Source organism: Adiantum capillus-veneris, chromosome 10 (genome assembly GCF_014529385.1).
Source record: "Adiantum capillus-veneris isolate H3 chromosome 10, ASM1452938v2, whole genome shotgun sequence".
NCBI lineage: Eukaryota > Viridiplantae > Streptophyta > Polypodiopsida > Polypodiales > Pteridaceae > Adiantum > Adiantum capillus-veneris.
In genome coordinates this window covers 4,464,674-4,480,560 of record NC_140940.1, presented here as the reverse complement: position 1 = coordinate 4,480,560, position 15,887 = coordinate 4,464,674, and positions in this window count along the sequence as shown.

The window sequence follows — 15,887 nt, the reverse complement described above, 5'->3', positions numbered from 1 at the left end:
CACCACGTGACATGTTCATTTGGTCCCATAGGTCATATTTGACCTCCCAGGACGATAATAGAACTATCTATCTATCTATCTATCTCTTTGTTTTCTTCTCTCTCTCTCTCTCTCTCTCTCTCTCTCTCTCTCTCTCTCTCTCTCTCATTGTGTGTGTGTATGCATTCTTTGTCTATGCATGTGTGTGTGTATGTGTTTTTAATTTATGCATGTGCTCTCTCTCTCTCTCTCTCTCTCTCTCTCTCTCTCTCTCTCTCTCTCTCTCTCTTTCTTTTAATGACATAATGTGTGTCTGTGTGTTTGTGAGAGAGAGAGAGAGAGAGAGAGAGAGAGAGAGAGAGAGAAAGAGGGGAAGGGAACATGAGAGAGAGGAGAGGGAAGGAGCAGACCTGGCTCTCCTCCTCTGTGTGTGTGTGTGGGGGGGGGGGGGGGGGGGGGGGGGAGAAAGAGAGAGAGAGGGAGAGCGCGGGTTACCTCTTTGCTTGAGCGTCGAAAACTCAGATCTGAGATCTGAGTTTTCGGGCGCTCTAGGTTTATTTTTTACCCCTATCGACTTTGCTATGGGTGTCGCTATGTAACAAATAAAATAGCGACGCCCATAGCGACGCCGTGGATTTCACTTTTAAACGTCGCACTGCAGCGTCGCTAATGTGAAGTACCTCTTGTAGTGTCTCCTTTGTAAGGCTTTAGTAGGCTCACATGGAAAGCATTGTGTATGAGCCAATGGTTGGGCAACTTGAGTTGATAGGCCATCTCATTGATTGGCCTAAGAATCTGGAAGGGACCATAGTACCGTTTTGCTAACATAACATAGTACTTTTGGTGTCCCGTAGGATTCTTGTCCATCGTGTGCCTTAATCGAGCCTTGGGAAATTTGAGTAAGACCCAATCATTTTCTTTAAAGGCTTGGGCTCTTTTGTGCTTGTAAGCAGCAGCCTTTTTCCTTTGCTGTGAGATAGAGATAGCATTCTTAATCTTTTGGAAAGATTCTTGTAGGTCTCGGCTATACTCATCTGCAGTGAAGATCTTCCCGTGTACCTTAAGTAGCAAGGAACTTTTTGATCTTCCCTCAATTACCTCGAAAGGTGCTTTTCTCGTGGAAGTATGTACAATGTTATTGTAGTCATACTCCACTAAGGGTAACTATTTCTCCCATTGGGATCTTTGATCTACTTCCGTTACATAGGCTTTTAGTAGATCGAGAATTGTTAGGTTAGCTATTTCACGTTGGCCATCCGTTTGCAAGTGATAGGCCAAAGAGAAATTTAGCCTTGTCCCTAAATTCTCAAAGAAACCCTTCCAAAAATTACTGGTCATTCTAGGATCTCTATCCGACACTATGGACATTGGCAAGCCATAGTACTTGAAGATTTGTGAAATGAAGAGGGTTGCCATGTGATGGGCTTTGATAGTCTTTTTGACAGGTATCAAGTGAGCTTGTTTACTAAACCTGTCTACTATCGTCCATATTCCCGTATTCGCATGGATAGACGTAGGCAATCCAAAGATAAAATGCTCTATAGTTGATACACATACGATATGTGCCGTCTTTATTTTGCACTAGTAGCACAAGAGAACAAAATGGAGATGAGCTAGGCCTAACCAGGCCCTTCTCAACTAACTCATGCACTTGGCTCATAATCTCCTCTTGTTGAGCTTGAGAAACTCTATAAGGAGGTTTGTTAGGCGGTGAACTTCCTAGAAGAAGTTCAATTGCATGGTCATCATTGCCTCGTTTAGGAGGTAGCTCACAAGGGATGTCGTCAATAAAGACATCTTGAAACCCCTTGAGAAAATTGGATAACTCTAATTCCTTTTGATTGTGTATATTTCCTTTTGCTAAAACATTAGATTCATTTTGAGAATCTTTAACAAAAATAATGTACACGAAAATAGAGCTCTTTATTGACTTCTTGAAAGCTTGTGTATGTACAATGGGTATGGTGTTACCCATTTCCTTAGCATCTATGTACATATCTTTTTCCCAGAACGTAAAAGAGATTCTTCTTTCAGGGAATTTAACATTGGCAGCCATGCAATCAAACCATGGTGCCCCTAGGATTACATCCTCATGCTTGAGAGGAGAGATAAAGAAGTCCTCTTTGTCCACATAGCTTTGGACATGATGGAGCCTCAATTTCCCAATTAAGGGAGTGACTGAAGCTTCTTGCCCCTTAAAAGCACCGTCTGCGGGTAGGACATCTCCCATAGCATAGGCTTGTATGCCTGGCTTGGTGGCCAACTCTATGGATATGAATTCATGAGTAGAACCAGGGTCAAAGAGAATAAAAGCATCATGTTCTCTTACCTTTCCCCAAGCATGGCATAGAGGAGATCCTTTGTGGTGAGTTTCCTCCTCTTGGATTTCAACCACGGTAGCTCTAGGAGGCTCATGGCGGTTGTTCTTTTGGGGACAAGCACGGTACGCATGCTCTTGCTTGCTGCACTTGAAATAGCGGTTATCCTTGCGATAACGCTCAAGCTCTTCAGGAGAGAGTTTATTTTTGCCTTTGTAAACTCCCTTCTCTTTAGCTTTGTTGGAGTTGCCCTTAGGAAACTTTTGGACATTGTCCTTCCCCTTAGGCTCATTGGAACCCTTGTTTTCCGTGGTCTTGGAATTTCTTCTAGCCCCCGTTTGGAAATTGATTCGAGAAGCCACCATAGTATGGTGTATAACCGCCGATATGCTGCGTGGCCTTTGGGAGTTGACATACTCTGCCATTTCTTCAGTTAAGCCCACACAAAATTGTTGCTTTTGCTCTCCAAAATCCAACTTTTTGAAGACAGTGGCTTTGAGTTGTAGGTCCCAAAACTTGTCTACATATTTGTGAATGGATTCGTAGGGAGAGAGCTTCAAGCTTCGCCATTCGATGAGTACTTTGTCTTTGGCATCGGTGGCCAGAAACTACTTCATAATGGAAGATCTTAAAGCTTTCCATGTTCGTGGAGCTTCACCGTTGGCCCATAGGCTAGACCACCATTGCTTGGTGGACTTTTGAAAGTGCATAGCTACATGGTGTAGCTTAGAGGACTCCGTGAAGCCCTCATCTCCAAACGCCGCATCGAATTGTTGGATAAAGGCCAAGACTTTGTCCGTAGCACCAAAGGTGCCATCGTAGGTAAGGAAAGAGATGCTCTTCCCTCCCTCTTTGAACGTCTTGAGCTTGAATGACCTCTTCCACGCGGCATAGGATTTCCTATGGCCCCTTCTTTTTGATGGTTCAAAGGTTGCACCATCACTTTCTTCAGAAGGTGAAGAATTTGAGGAAGATGGAGAAGAGGGTGACCTCTTTCTCACCTTTTTCTTGCCTTGATCTTCTTTGTCTTCACCATTACTTTCATAAGAGGAAGAGGATGAAGAAGATGGAGAAGAGGGTGTCCTCTTTCTCGCCTTTTTCTTCTCTTGCTTTTTGTCATCCCTCTTTGAAGTATGGTGTGGAGAAGTATGCGATGGTCTTCTCCGTTTTGGAGGTGATGGAGAGCGTTTAGCCCACCGTCTTTGTGGAGCCATCTCTGCCGAGGTAGCAGGAGACTCACTTCTTTCTCGTTCCTTGGGTGGGGGCTCTTGAATTCTCCTTTGAGAAGGATATGCGTCATCAAGGAGCAAATTTCTGAGCCCTTCATATGGATCCTCTTCTTCTTCCCGAATCGGAGAGAGGCCTCTTTTGGAAGTTCCGCAAGGAGGCTTCCTAGGTGCTCTCTCGTCATGGTGGGGAGCTTGGAGAATCCCATGAGCATGAAGTTGCCGTTGCACTTCACTTTGGAGGGATGGATTGCCCATGGCTTATTGAAGCCTAGAAACAAGATAGTTAACAAGCATCGGGGCATCATTAGTAGCCTACTCATTAGCAAAATCAAAGTTATCAACATTAATTTCACTCTCTTTACTATTGTCAGCCATTCTAACAACTTTTAGGTGTAAACTTTTTAGGCGTACTTTGGCACTTCAAGCCCTAGTTGCTACTCCTCTTTACCCCTTTAGAAAAAACACTCAAGCTACTGTACCCGTGGTTCGAATACCATTAATTACAAGGAATAGAAGAGAGGATCGTTCAACACCGAAACAACACCGGCTCCTGTCAAGCTTCTAATAGCTCAATAGTGTAAGTCATAGGCAAGCCCCGTAGGACTCTACTATTAAGACCATAGCTCTTGATAGTGATGCCCCGTTATCTGCACGCATGCAGGTACACTGCAAGGCTGAAAAATCCCTATTCTACTTACTCACATGCAATTAATAATACCAACCATTTATAGCTAGCTTGAGCACCTCCCTTCTTGAGCAAGAAACGATATACCAATGTAACATTTAATGGTCTAGTAACTTGTGTGTAGCGGAAAATAGCATGAACATAGTGAACATTTCATTAGAATAGATTCCTAATGAGAATAACAAGAGTGCTTGGGTGGAAAGAGCAACAAAAAGTATAACACCTAGTTAGATAGCATGAACAATACTTCAAAACAGAGAGAAATTAAGTAAATGACAACAGTTGAGGACCAGATTTGCATGGAGCCGGTCCCCCCTCCAAAAGGCTTTGTAGTATGGTTTCTCCCATCAAGTGATACATTTTACAATACAATTCTTTGTGTTCCTTCAATACTAGCTAGTGCAATGAAGATGGAAACTTCATGCACTAAGCAAAACACTTATCAAACACAACATCAATTCCCTCACGGTCTCAGACCCAAGACCTCAAACACTTTCGAAGATGGTGAGAGCTAGCAGGGTATGAGATTAGATGGAGAGGAAGAAGGAGTATTCTTACGAGCAAGATGTACATCCCCTCACATAATCACTCTTATTAGCATAGCTTAGCTTAGTAATTAGCATGGTAGAGGAGATGAGCATGCATTGAAGCTTGGATCTTGGTTGGATTTGCATCACAAATCCAAGAGTTGTTGGTTTAGGCCTCCCTTCTCACAAGCTTGGAGTAGGTGGTAAGCTTTCCATTAAAGCTTGAGAAGGAGAGAGAGAGTCTTCTTGCTTTGCACATAGATTTTGTGTGTGTGTAAGTGAATAATGCCTTTGAAAAATCAGCCCCCTCTCTCTTGGTCGACCCCTCTTGCTATTTGCTCATGCTCACATCCTATTGGACCTCCCCAGCCTCAACCAATGGAAATTAAGCAGCATACGTGATAGCCTTCTGACATGTGTCCCCTTTCCCCTTTTGTGAGAGCTTTAGGTAATTAATAAATGCAACTAAACTCTCATTGGACCCCTTTGCCTCCTGGCCAATAGGAATCAGGCAAGCCATTGGGCTGCTGAATGCTCATTGGACCCCTTGGAAGACTGTCCAATATTCTTCTAGAGAGCTTAATTCTTATTGGTTCTTTTATTAAGTGTTCTTAAATTAGTTAAACTTACTACTACTAGCCTAATTCTCAATGGTCCACCTCCAAGGCCATCCAATAGAATTTGAGTACACCTTGTGGGCATCTGGGCTAAGGAGCTGACATGTGTCCCTCTTTCCCCTTGTGTACAAAGGAAGCTTGTGTGTATGTGTGTGAGTTTCTCTCTCATCCCCTACTTCTTGGGCTCGCCCCCTCCTTTGTAGGGCCTGAGAAAGACTTTTGGGACACACACAAAGCATTCAATTTCCCTAGGCTTTTGACCTTTGGACACAACCTTTGAAGTTTGGAACCTTAGCATTTTGGAAGTCTTAATGGGCTGAACCTTAGGGTCTTTTAAGCCCATTGTTTCACATTGCTCTTTTGCATATGGCCCCCCCTTTGGATCCCTATTTTCCCTCCTTTGGATCCCTACTGTGGCCGGTCTGCTAGCTTAACCAATATTCTAGCTTTTTCTCCCCTGGCACTTCCCCATATTAAATGATCAGTTTAACATGAGAAAATCATTTAGGAGAATTAGATATTTATTATGACTCTCTCTCTCTCTCTCTCTCTCTCTCTCTCTCTCTCTCTCTCTCTCTCTCTCTCTCTCTCTCTCTCTCTCTCTCTCTCTCTCTCTCTCTCTCTCTCTCTCTCTCTCTCTCTCTCTCTCTCTCTCTCTCTCGTGTCTCTTCTTGGCCTGCGAAAGCCCATAGAGGCAGTTTTAGGGAAAAATTATTTTCACAAACATTCAAAAATATTTCTAAGACAAATGTGAATCGGAAATTTTACAATACTAGCCAAAGTTTTTGTAAAATTACACTATTTTCCACGTATTTTAAGCGAATTTTTCTCCTTCTTGCCCCTTCCCTTCAATCGGCTACTTTGATTTTGCAACAGACTCAAGGATAAGATGAGATACACTTTTCCCGAACACTGCATGATAGAGGGGAGATTCTTTTAGAACGGGCATTTTTTGCACCATAAGAGGACATCATTAGATTTGTGCCACATCGATTCATTTAAAAGAATGAGGATTGGATTTATTGCAAAGAATTTGTCTCTGAATTCGGCACGCTCCTTGGAGCATCTAGGAGCATGCTCACATGACCTTGGTAGTCTATAAGATAACTTTGTTATGTACTAAGGGACCCCCCCCCCCACTAAAGCAAGAGCAAATTGCATGTAACAACACTATGCCAAGCCAGAGTTCTTCGATACTCACCTTCGGAGTTGGCAATGTGTGGTCTCATAATCATTTTTTACCATGTGGTACATCTATCATGCCATATGCCCCTTCGACAGTGCCACTTCATCACAACCATCCCTATGTTAGCTCTCTCTGCAAGAATACTGTCAGCAGTACGACCTTTAGAGGTGTGTTTCCACCATGCCATCACCATAGCCATAGTGCGAGTGTGCGCAATCATCCACAAGGCGACGCTTGTCTTGGGACTTACCTTGGGGCCGTGGATCTTTGCAATGTAATGATCACCATTCCTGTGGTGCTTGTTGGGATGGCTTGCTTTAGAGGGGGGGGGGGGGGGGGTCTATTCACTAGTCATCGAGTCACTTGCACTATCCATAGAGACACAAGATGATGATGGACCCAAACCCAATGTAGTTGGATGATTTTGCCACATCCATTCAACTAGCAAGGTAGATCTGGCACTAAGTAGGGAGTTCTCTTCAGTTGCCACCGCATGACACTCATCTACCTACATTTTTTTTTCTTTAATTCTAAAAGAAAAATTTGCATGTTGATTTTTCCAACCCAAAATCTGAATGCTTCATGAGGAGACACTTGTGAATGCTTTACAATCCAACACTTGAAGGCCTATGTCAAGTTCTTTTCAAGAAGCAGCAATCATCCAACAATGCCCATGTGGAGCCTACCATGTAGTATAGTTACCCAAAACAAGAAGGAATAGGGATGGCACCAACTTGAAATGCCATTCCTTGTTATGGATACTCACATGAATCAAGGAATGGGGATTCAGAGCGGGAAATTGGAATGGGAATGTGAAATGGAGACCTCAAAATGGCGATTCCCTATAACTATGTTGCGTCGGTAAACACAAGCCAAATTGTCAAAAGCGCCTAAAGTTAAACTCTCCTCTGGTGCATTCTGATATGATCAAGGGTGTGATGCAGGAGATGTCGAACTTACTTGGTGAGAACTGTCGACCCAGATGTCAAGCCCATTGTCCGTAGTCTGGCAGCATATGCTACCATGCTCGTAAGGAAGCAACACGATTGATTGGGAAGTGCCACTGTAAGCAAAGCCTTGAATCACAATAGCAATAATGTGTATCATTGCATGTTCTCTCTCTCTCTCTCTCTCTCTCTCTCTCTCTTTGTTTCTTTGCACTCCTTTAATAGGCAGCATTTGAATCATTGAGATCTAGTAGCTGACTCATTGCGGATCTCATTGAGTTTGTATAAGGTTTGCATGAGACAAAAATTATTCAGTGATGTTCGTACCCTTGTAGCATCGTGCATGAACTTAAACGAAAAACTATCAGATGGACTTGATGATGGAGTGAATACATATGGACTTGATTATGGAGTGATTACATATGTGTGTGTGTGTGTGTACACACACACACACACATACACACATGTATATGTATAGTGATGGGCTTGCATGTGAGCTAGTGATAGGCTTGCATGGCTCACACATCTGTATGAATGAAGTTCCTAAATAATAATATAATTGTGCTTTCATCTAACCTTGTACTTTAAGTTTGACTTTGGTTTATAACTCCTAAATAAATAATATTTCCATGTGCATTTTGATTAAAGCTAATCTATATATATCTCTATATGTGTCACAATGTATTGAATAAAAAGGTTAGTGACTGTACCAAAAAGGGATGTATGGTATCTAATTAAGAGATGCAGCCCATTGTTCACTATTGCTTTTTATTTCAAGCACAATATGGATTCTTGACTTGGTAGCTCAATTAGAATCACTCATCCATCCTTCAAGTAATGCTCCTCTCTCTATCTCTTTCCATCTATGTGGGAGACACCGCGTGCACAAATAGTATGCACACATGCATTTGGATAACTTTGAACTCCTTTAAAACAATTTTAAAGGGATGTGAGGAAGAAGATAATTTTTGCAAAGATAAAGTTTGCTTGTATGATAGTACAAGTAAGAAATATGGAATATATTGCACGACATGATAGAAACCCCAATTTGACTGATAAAGAACTTCAGACTTGAATCTTTTGTAAAATTTTGCTCAACTCAATTCTATAGTGTCTTAAGGTTGAGTACATGATAGCGAGCAATTTTTTTTTTATAAAAAAAAGTTGACCTCTCTCTCTCTCTCTCTCTCTCTCTCTCACACACACACACACACACACACACACACACACACACACACACACACTTGCTTGCATACATTGTTATAAAGCTTTTTTTCTTTTGCAGAACTCACAAAATTGTGAGTGTTTAATGTATTAAAGCCAAAAAAAAATTCATGACAAGCCATGGCACCACCCCCTCAAGGGACAAACATTAGATTACATAGCTAACCATACATCGGCTGATATTGGGAGCCACCCGATCAACAACACATAAATCCGCAGAACAATAGTCAAACTCCATCACCTGAGACGTCTACTAATGCCGAGAAGAACCAGCACGGGAATGCCACCAAACAGGGGAATCTGCCACTTTCACCTGCATGTCCACTGAGCCGTCAAAGGAATCAACAAGGAAAGACTTCCAAGACCACCACCCATCAGAGACGGGCCACCAGACCAATATCCGCACACCATTCCGCATAAGGGGGGAGCCTGAGAGCTCCATCACCATCGCAAAAAATAACAGTCGAAAACACCAACTCGAAGCCGAAGACAACACATCCACCCCTGGCTTTTGAGGAGAGCCTAGAACCTTCAATGGGAAGATCAACGATGCCACCAGGAAGATGCAGATCTGCCACCCCTGCATAACCCGTCGCGCCGAGTCAGACAAGCCACCAACCGTACCAAGCAAACACCAACCGCACCTTCGCAGATTTCCTTGGCAGACTTCATTCTCCTCCAAAGGAAGAAGGGGCAACCATTTTAATCACCATTGTTGGCACTGCCTGCTTGCAGGAGTGATATAGGCGTGGTGCCTATCAAATTGTGTACACATTTGTTAGGCTTTTTTAGGCTTTCTAGTAAAAATAGATTATCTTTCTCCTAAGCACTCTCTCTCTCTCTCCCCGCTGCTCTGCTCTGCTGTGTCGATCAACACAGTGTCTCTCTCTCTCTCTCTCCGCGTTGCTCTGCTCTGCTCTGCCAATCAATGCAATCAAGAGCTCTCTCTCTCTCTCTCTCTCTCTTTAATAGCAGGCAATGCCGCCGTCTCCACGTTAGTGTAGGCCTTGTTTACCTAGCGTAGGTGACATTAGAGTTCTAACTTACTCCGAAATGAAAGATCTCAACTCCATTGTGACCTTTTACATGCGAAAGGCAGAACTCGTAGCCCAGAACCCGCCCATATTTTACGGAAGGCAAGGAAAGAGCATCCGCGAAAGGCAGAACTCGTAGCCCAGAACCCGCCCATATTTTACTACATGTAAGGAAGGCAAGGACAGAGCATCCGTGATCGCATGTTGAAGCTTGCTGCCGTGGTGTTTCATGAACATGAGAGAGAGAGAGAGAGAGAGAGAGAGGAAGGGCGCATGGTTCACAACTTACTTGTTGCAGTTGTGCGCTGGACTTGCTAGTCATCCAAGGATTTCTGCTCGGAGTCTGGAAATGCTACGGTGAACGAGAATCCTTCTTCTATTGTGAATCTCTGAGCCAGGTAGGACTTCTTCGTTTTTTCTAACTCCATCGTTTTTTCCAACTCCATGTCCACAATAGAATCTCTGAGGCAAGCAGGACTTCTTTGTTGTTGATTTTTTTGCAACTCCATGTACACATCTTTTGAGAGAAGGCTTCTGCAGAAGCTTATTATTTGCATACGACAAAAATTTGCACACCTTGTGCGAGGGACATCTGTAAAATTTTATTACTTGCATCTTTTGAAGGTCTCTTCAAAAGCTTGTTATCTGCATCTTTTGAGGGAAGTGTCTACGGAAGCCTATTACCTATGTATAATAGAGGTGGTTTTGAGAAACTACAGTTTCATGGCAGAGGCTGTTGGACTTATGGCGTCCGTAATGCAACTTGTTGGAGGAGTACAATCGGCTTATAAAAAATGTAGCTATGGCTCTTTCGTGGTCTATAAGCTTGACTATGTTTTGGAATGAGTGAAAGCTTTCAATCTCTTGCTTCTTTAAGAACTCTCCTCAAATCTCTTGTCTATGGAGAGATTAGTCACCTTAGAGTATATCTTGCAATGTATACATCAAGCTCTAAATCCCCTTTAACGACTTGAATCAAGGCCATTTGAATCTAAAGTTTTAGCCTTAAGATACCACTTCTCCATCATTTGGTACAGTATGAGATATAGTCACTTCACAAATAGCAAGTTTGATTACATTATCATGCGATTGAATACCCTTTTGGATCTTGCCAAGCTTGCTTCATTAGGATAGTTTAAGAATCTATGTAGAGTACTATATTTGAGGATTTCTCTATTCTCATAGGATTAGATAGAGCTCATATTTTGTTGCAATTTCTAAAGTCTCGAGCATAATCATCTTCACCACTTGCATTAGACACTCCCTCATCAAACCCTGGATCTAACTCTCCAAGGTCAAAGCTGAGGATTGTGGGAATTGCATTAGATACCCTATCCCAAGGTCAAAGTTGAAGATTGTGGGCCATGGAGGACTTGACAAAAGAACGTTGTTGAGTCATATCTTGCATGAAATGAAGGATTCTTTTTCTGTGATAGCATCTATAGACCTTGAAGATGGATTCCATGAGTAAAGAAATCACACAAGCACAAACAACTCTGCTCCTTGGATTAGAAGGCCTTTGGAAAACCTTCCAAGCGGGGCATCAAGGAAGAAGGGAGCTGATGCGAAGGTTAAAGACCTTTGAGGAGTAGGAAAAACGTGTCCTCATAGCAATCGTGAATGTGTGGAGAGCTAATGAGTTGAAGTATTTGTTGCCAGAAGATATTGGAAGGATACTTCTAGATTTGGGATATGTGTGTGACCATCACTTCTAGGGTGAAAAGTATTGTGGACATGCTAGCTTTTCACCGTGGGAGATATCCTAGGATTCTATCTTTTGAGCCGCAACTTTTATAAAAGAGACGTGCACAACAACTTCTTTTGGCACACGCCAACCTGTAAGTGAAAAATTAAGTAACATTGAAGAAAGCATAGCTTATTGATAGAATCTACTCTGTTTGCGGTGGTCTACAACTAGCTTTGAGACTAGCGAGTGTATTGTTTCAACAGGTGCATGATGTCAAATATTGAGAGGAGTGGTTGAACAATATGGTGCTAGAGAAAGCTAAAATCCCATTACAGATGATTGGACAGATTCTAGATCTTATCTACAATCACTTGCTATCCTATGCTCGGAAGCTCTTTTGGTTATTGGAGCTTGTTTGTTGGACAGACCTTTGGGACATTGTGGAGAACATTGTGGGCTCGATGTCCATGATTCTCCAAAACCGTAATCTTTCCCATATCTGCAAAGCAAACTCCGTCAAAGTCTAGCCATGCTTGGCCGTTCCAAATCTGTGATTCTTCGGTCTTTTCTATGTCCAAACATAGATATTTAATTCCTCCAAATTGCCATTCAAAAAGGTACGTATTAACTCATGCTTCTTATAACAAGGCCTATCTAGCAAACAAGCTCCAATAACCACGAGAGCTTCCGGAGCATTGGATGGCAAGTGATTGTAACTGAGATCTAGAATCTACTCGATCATTCGTAATAGGGTTCTAGCATTCTCTGGTGCCATATTGCTCAACCACACCTCCCAGTATTTGACGTCATGCACATGTTTCAACAATGGACTATCTAGTCTCAACGCTAGCGGGAGATCACAAGAAACATGGTAGATTCTATCAATAAGCTATGCTTCCCTCAATGTTATTAGATTTGCCACCTCCATGTTCGCATGTACCAAAAGAAGTTGCTGTGCATGTGCACAATACTTTCCACCCTAGATTTGATGATCACACACATATCTAGATCTGGAAGAATCTCTCCAATACCTTCTTGCAACAAATACCTCAGCTTGTCGGCTCTCCATGCATTCACAATCGCTATGAGGATACGCTTTCCGTGCTCCTCAAAGATCTTGAACCTCCATGTCAGCTCCCTTCTTCCTTGATGCCCCGCTTCAAAGGTTTTTCGAGGGTCTCCTAATTCAAAGAGTTGAGTTGTCTATGCTTGTTTGATCTCTTTACTTATGGAATCTCCATCTGTAGCTCTACAAATGCTATCACAGAAAAAGAATCCTTCATTTCATGCAAAATATGACTCAACACGTTCTCTTGCCAAGCCCCCCGCAATCCACAACAATCCCCACAATCCTTAGATTTGACCTTGGGGTATTTGATGCAATCCCCACAATCCTCAGCGTTATCCAAGGTTTGACTTGGGAGTGTCTGATGCAGGTGGTGAGGATGATAGTGTTGGAGACTTTAGAAATTGCAGCACAGTAAGAGCTCTGTCGACAAATTTTATGAGAATAGGGCAATCCTCAGGTATAGTGCTCCTACATGGATTCTTAGACTAGCCTAGTGAAGCAAGGTTAGCAAGATCTAGGAGAGTATTCAATTGCATGATAATGTCGTCCAACTTGCTATTGACGGAGTGGCCATGCCGCCTACTGTACCAAATGATGGAGAAGCGACATCATAGAGCTGCAAGTTTATATTCAAAAGGCCTTGATTTAAGTCAATAAAGAGAGTTTAGACCTTAATGTATGCATTGCAAGGTATGCTGTTAAGTAAGTAATCTTTCCATGGACAAGAAAGCTGAGGACGGTTCTTGAAGAAGGAAGAGAATTGAGGGCTTCCACTCGTTCAAAAACATTGTCAAGCTTATGGACCGCGAAGGAGCCATAACTGTATTTTTTGTAAGTTGATTGTACTACTCCGACAAGCTACACTATGAATGTCACAAATCCAACAACCTCTACCATGAATAGTGTAGTTTCTCAAGACCTCCTTTGCTATACGCATGTAATAGGATTTTGCGTCCCTCAAATGGTGTATGTAATAAGCTTTTGAAGAGGCCTTCTCTAAAAAGGTAAAGGTAATAAGCTTTTGAAGATACCCCCGCACACAAGGTACATTCTCTATTATATGTAGGTGTGCACATGGGGTTGGAAAAAGGTGTGCACATGGGGTTGGAAAAAAAGCAGCAGTGAAGGAGTCCTACTTGACTCATGGATTCCATCCACCGTAGAAAAAGGATTCTCATTCATAAGCTTCTGTAAGTAGTCTCAAATTCAAAATTCAAAAAACACCCAATGGAGTTGAGAATGTGCGAGGTGTGGACAAGAAATTTGTATATGATTTTGGATTGAGGATTAGTAGGGAGAACAATTAAGGAGATACCATGGTTAAGTAGGACGGGAAAAAAGATGGAGAGGCAAGCTAGTGGCGTGTCAGACAGGGAGGCCATGTAGAAACATCTGGGAGTTAGGACATGCGTTGCGGGGGTACTGTTTTGATGGGAATGGGATCGTGCTAGCTAAGGTGGGTGATAGGCAAACATTGTCCACACAAGTGAGTGTGTGTAGAGTAAATTGTTTACTCAAGCGAATTGGGTTCCAAGATAGATTAACTTGGACTCATAAACACGATCTTGAGTAGTTTGCTAATCCATCACAAACTCACCATAAACAAGAGACATGTAATGCAAATTTGGATTGGTTGTTTATTCATGAAAGGAGTTTTAAGTAGCTCTACAACCTTGCACCATTATATGCGGGATCATGCCACCTCTTCTCTCATTCACTCACATTCTGGTAACTCTAGGACAAAGCTGATACCTGACAATCCTTCCCTTGAGATTTGGACTAGAATAATACATTGAAGATTGTTATATCCACTAAGGATGACACAATATCCACACATGATGTCAATACATATCCACAAAGGACGACATATCCACAAAAGGTGACACAAAATCCTCCCCAGAAAAAGAGAGGCTACAATCTTCAGAGTTTGTTGTCATAGTAGACAAGGTTGTTCTTGCCTTTGTCTTCATCTTCTTCTTTGTTCTCCACCACATGAGAAGATCCTCTTACATGTTTCTTGCCTTTATAGCTTCTACATTTGTTGCTTCCACTGCTGTTACCTCCACTTGGGTAGCATTGAGAAGGAGAATGCCCTTCTTACTTGCAAGATTTGTTGGTGTAACAATCCTTTGCTACATGTCCCATTCTCTCACAATAATAACACTTCTTTACATTCGATGATGAGGATGGGACAAAATCTCCTCCTGATGATGTCGATGAGTCCTTTTGCTTCTTCTCTTCTGCTTGAAGTAAATTGATGATGGCTTGTAATGCTGGAGCCGGTTCTTCCTCTACAAGGACGGTGACTAAGTGGTCATAAGAGGGTGGAAGTGCACGCAAAAGCACGACCACTTTGTCATCTTCTAATGTATCACACTTAATGAAAGTAAGCTGGGTTATGATACTTTTAAGTCTATTTATAAGGCTAGCTATGTTCTCTCCTTCATACATTGTGGTTTTGTAAAGTTGTCTTATAAGGCTCACTTTACTTCTTTTAGCTCTAATCCCAAAGTTTTCTTCAAGAACAACCCATGCTTTATGTGTACTTGTACATTTATTAATGAAGTGAACATAGTTGTTGTGAAGTGCGGTGATAATGATCCCAAGTTCTTGTTCGTCCTTTCTATAGCTTCTGCACTAAATGCCCTACTATGTAGCTCCTAAGTTTTGCCTGCCATATATGGAACCCTTCCCCATTAAATTTCTCTACGCCCTTCTCACTCATTGTGCTAATAGAGGGGTCTCAGCTTAAGAGACTCTCCTAGTCTGTAAGGTGCAGCGGAATGAATGTTGTATTTTCTCAAGATGAGTGATCCATATTTGCTCAAGGTTCCTTTTAGTTCTTATGGAAGGGAGAGCCTTCCGTTCTTTATGGAGAGTGCTGTGATCACAGACAAACTGAGTGGATATTGTGCGTGTAAGTGTATGAGACTGAGGGAAAGAGAGAAGAGAGATACGACACCAGAGACGTTGTAAAACCCTCCTCCGAAGGCCCCACTCTCGTCGGCGAGAGTGGTCTACTATTGATTGCACAAAGTGGTACAATGACGATGCATGAAAACTGATGCAACTTGGGACTATGTCGGTGACGACGACGACGACGACGACGACTTAAGGGCTAAAATCTGCGGTCTTCTATCTGCTGTCCATAAAAATGCTATGGCTGAAAATCTGAGACTGATTCGGGGCTGCTGAAAACGCTGATTTGGCTGCGTTTTTGAAGGCTGAAAATGATGATCTTCTGCAAGTATCTAGGGCTGAATCTGCTGCTGTTTTGAATGCTGGAACGCTGAACTATCTGCTGCAAAAGAGGGGCTGAAAATGGGAAACGCTGGCTTGGCTTGTAGCGTTAGTGAAAACGCTAGATCTGTGGGGATGTTGGCGA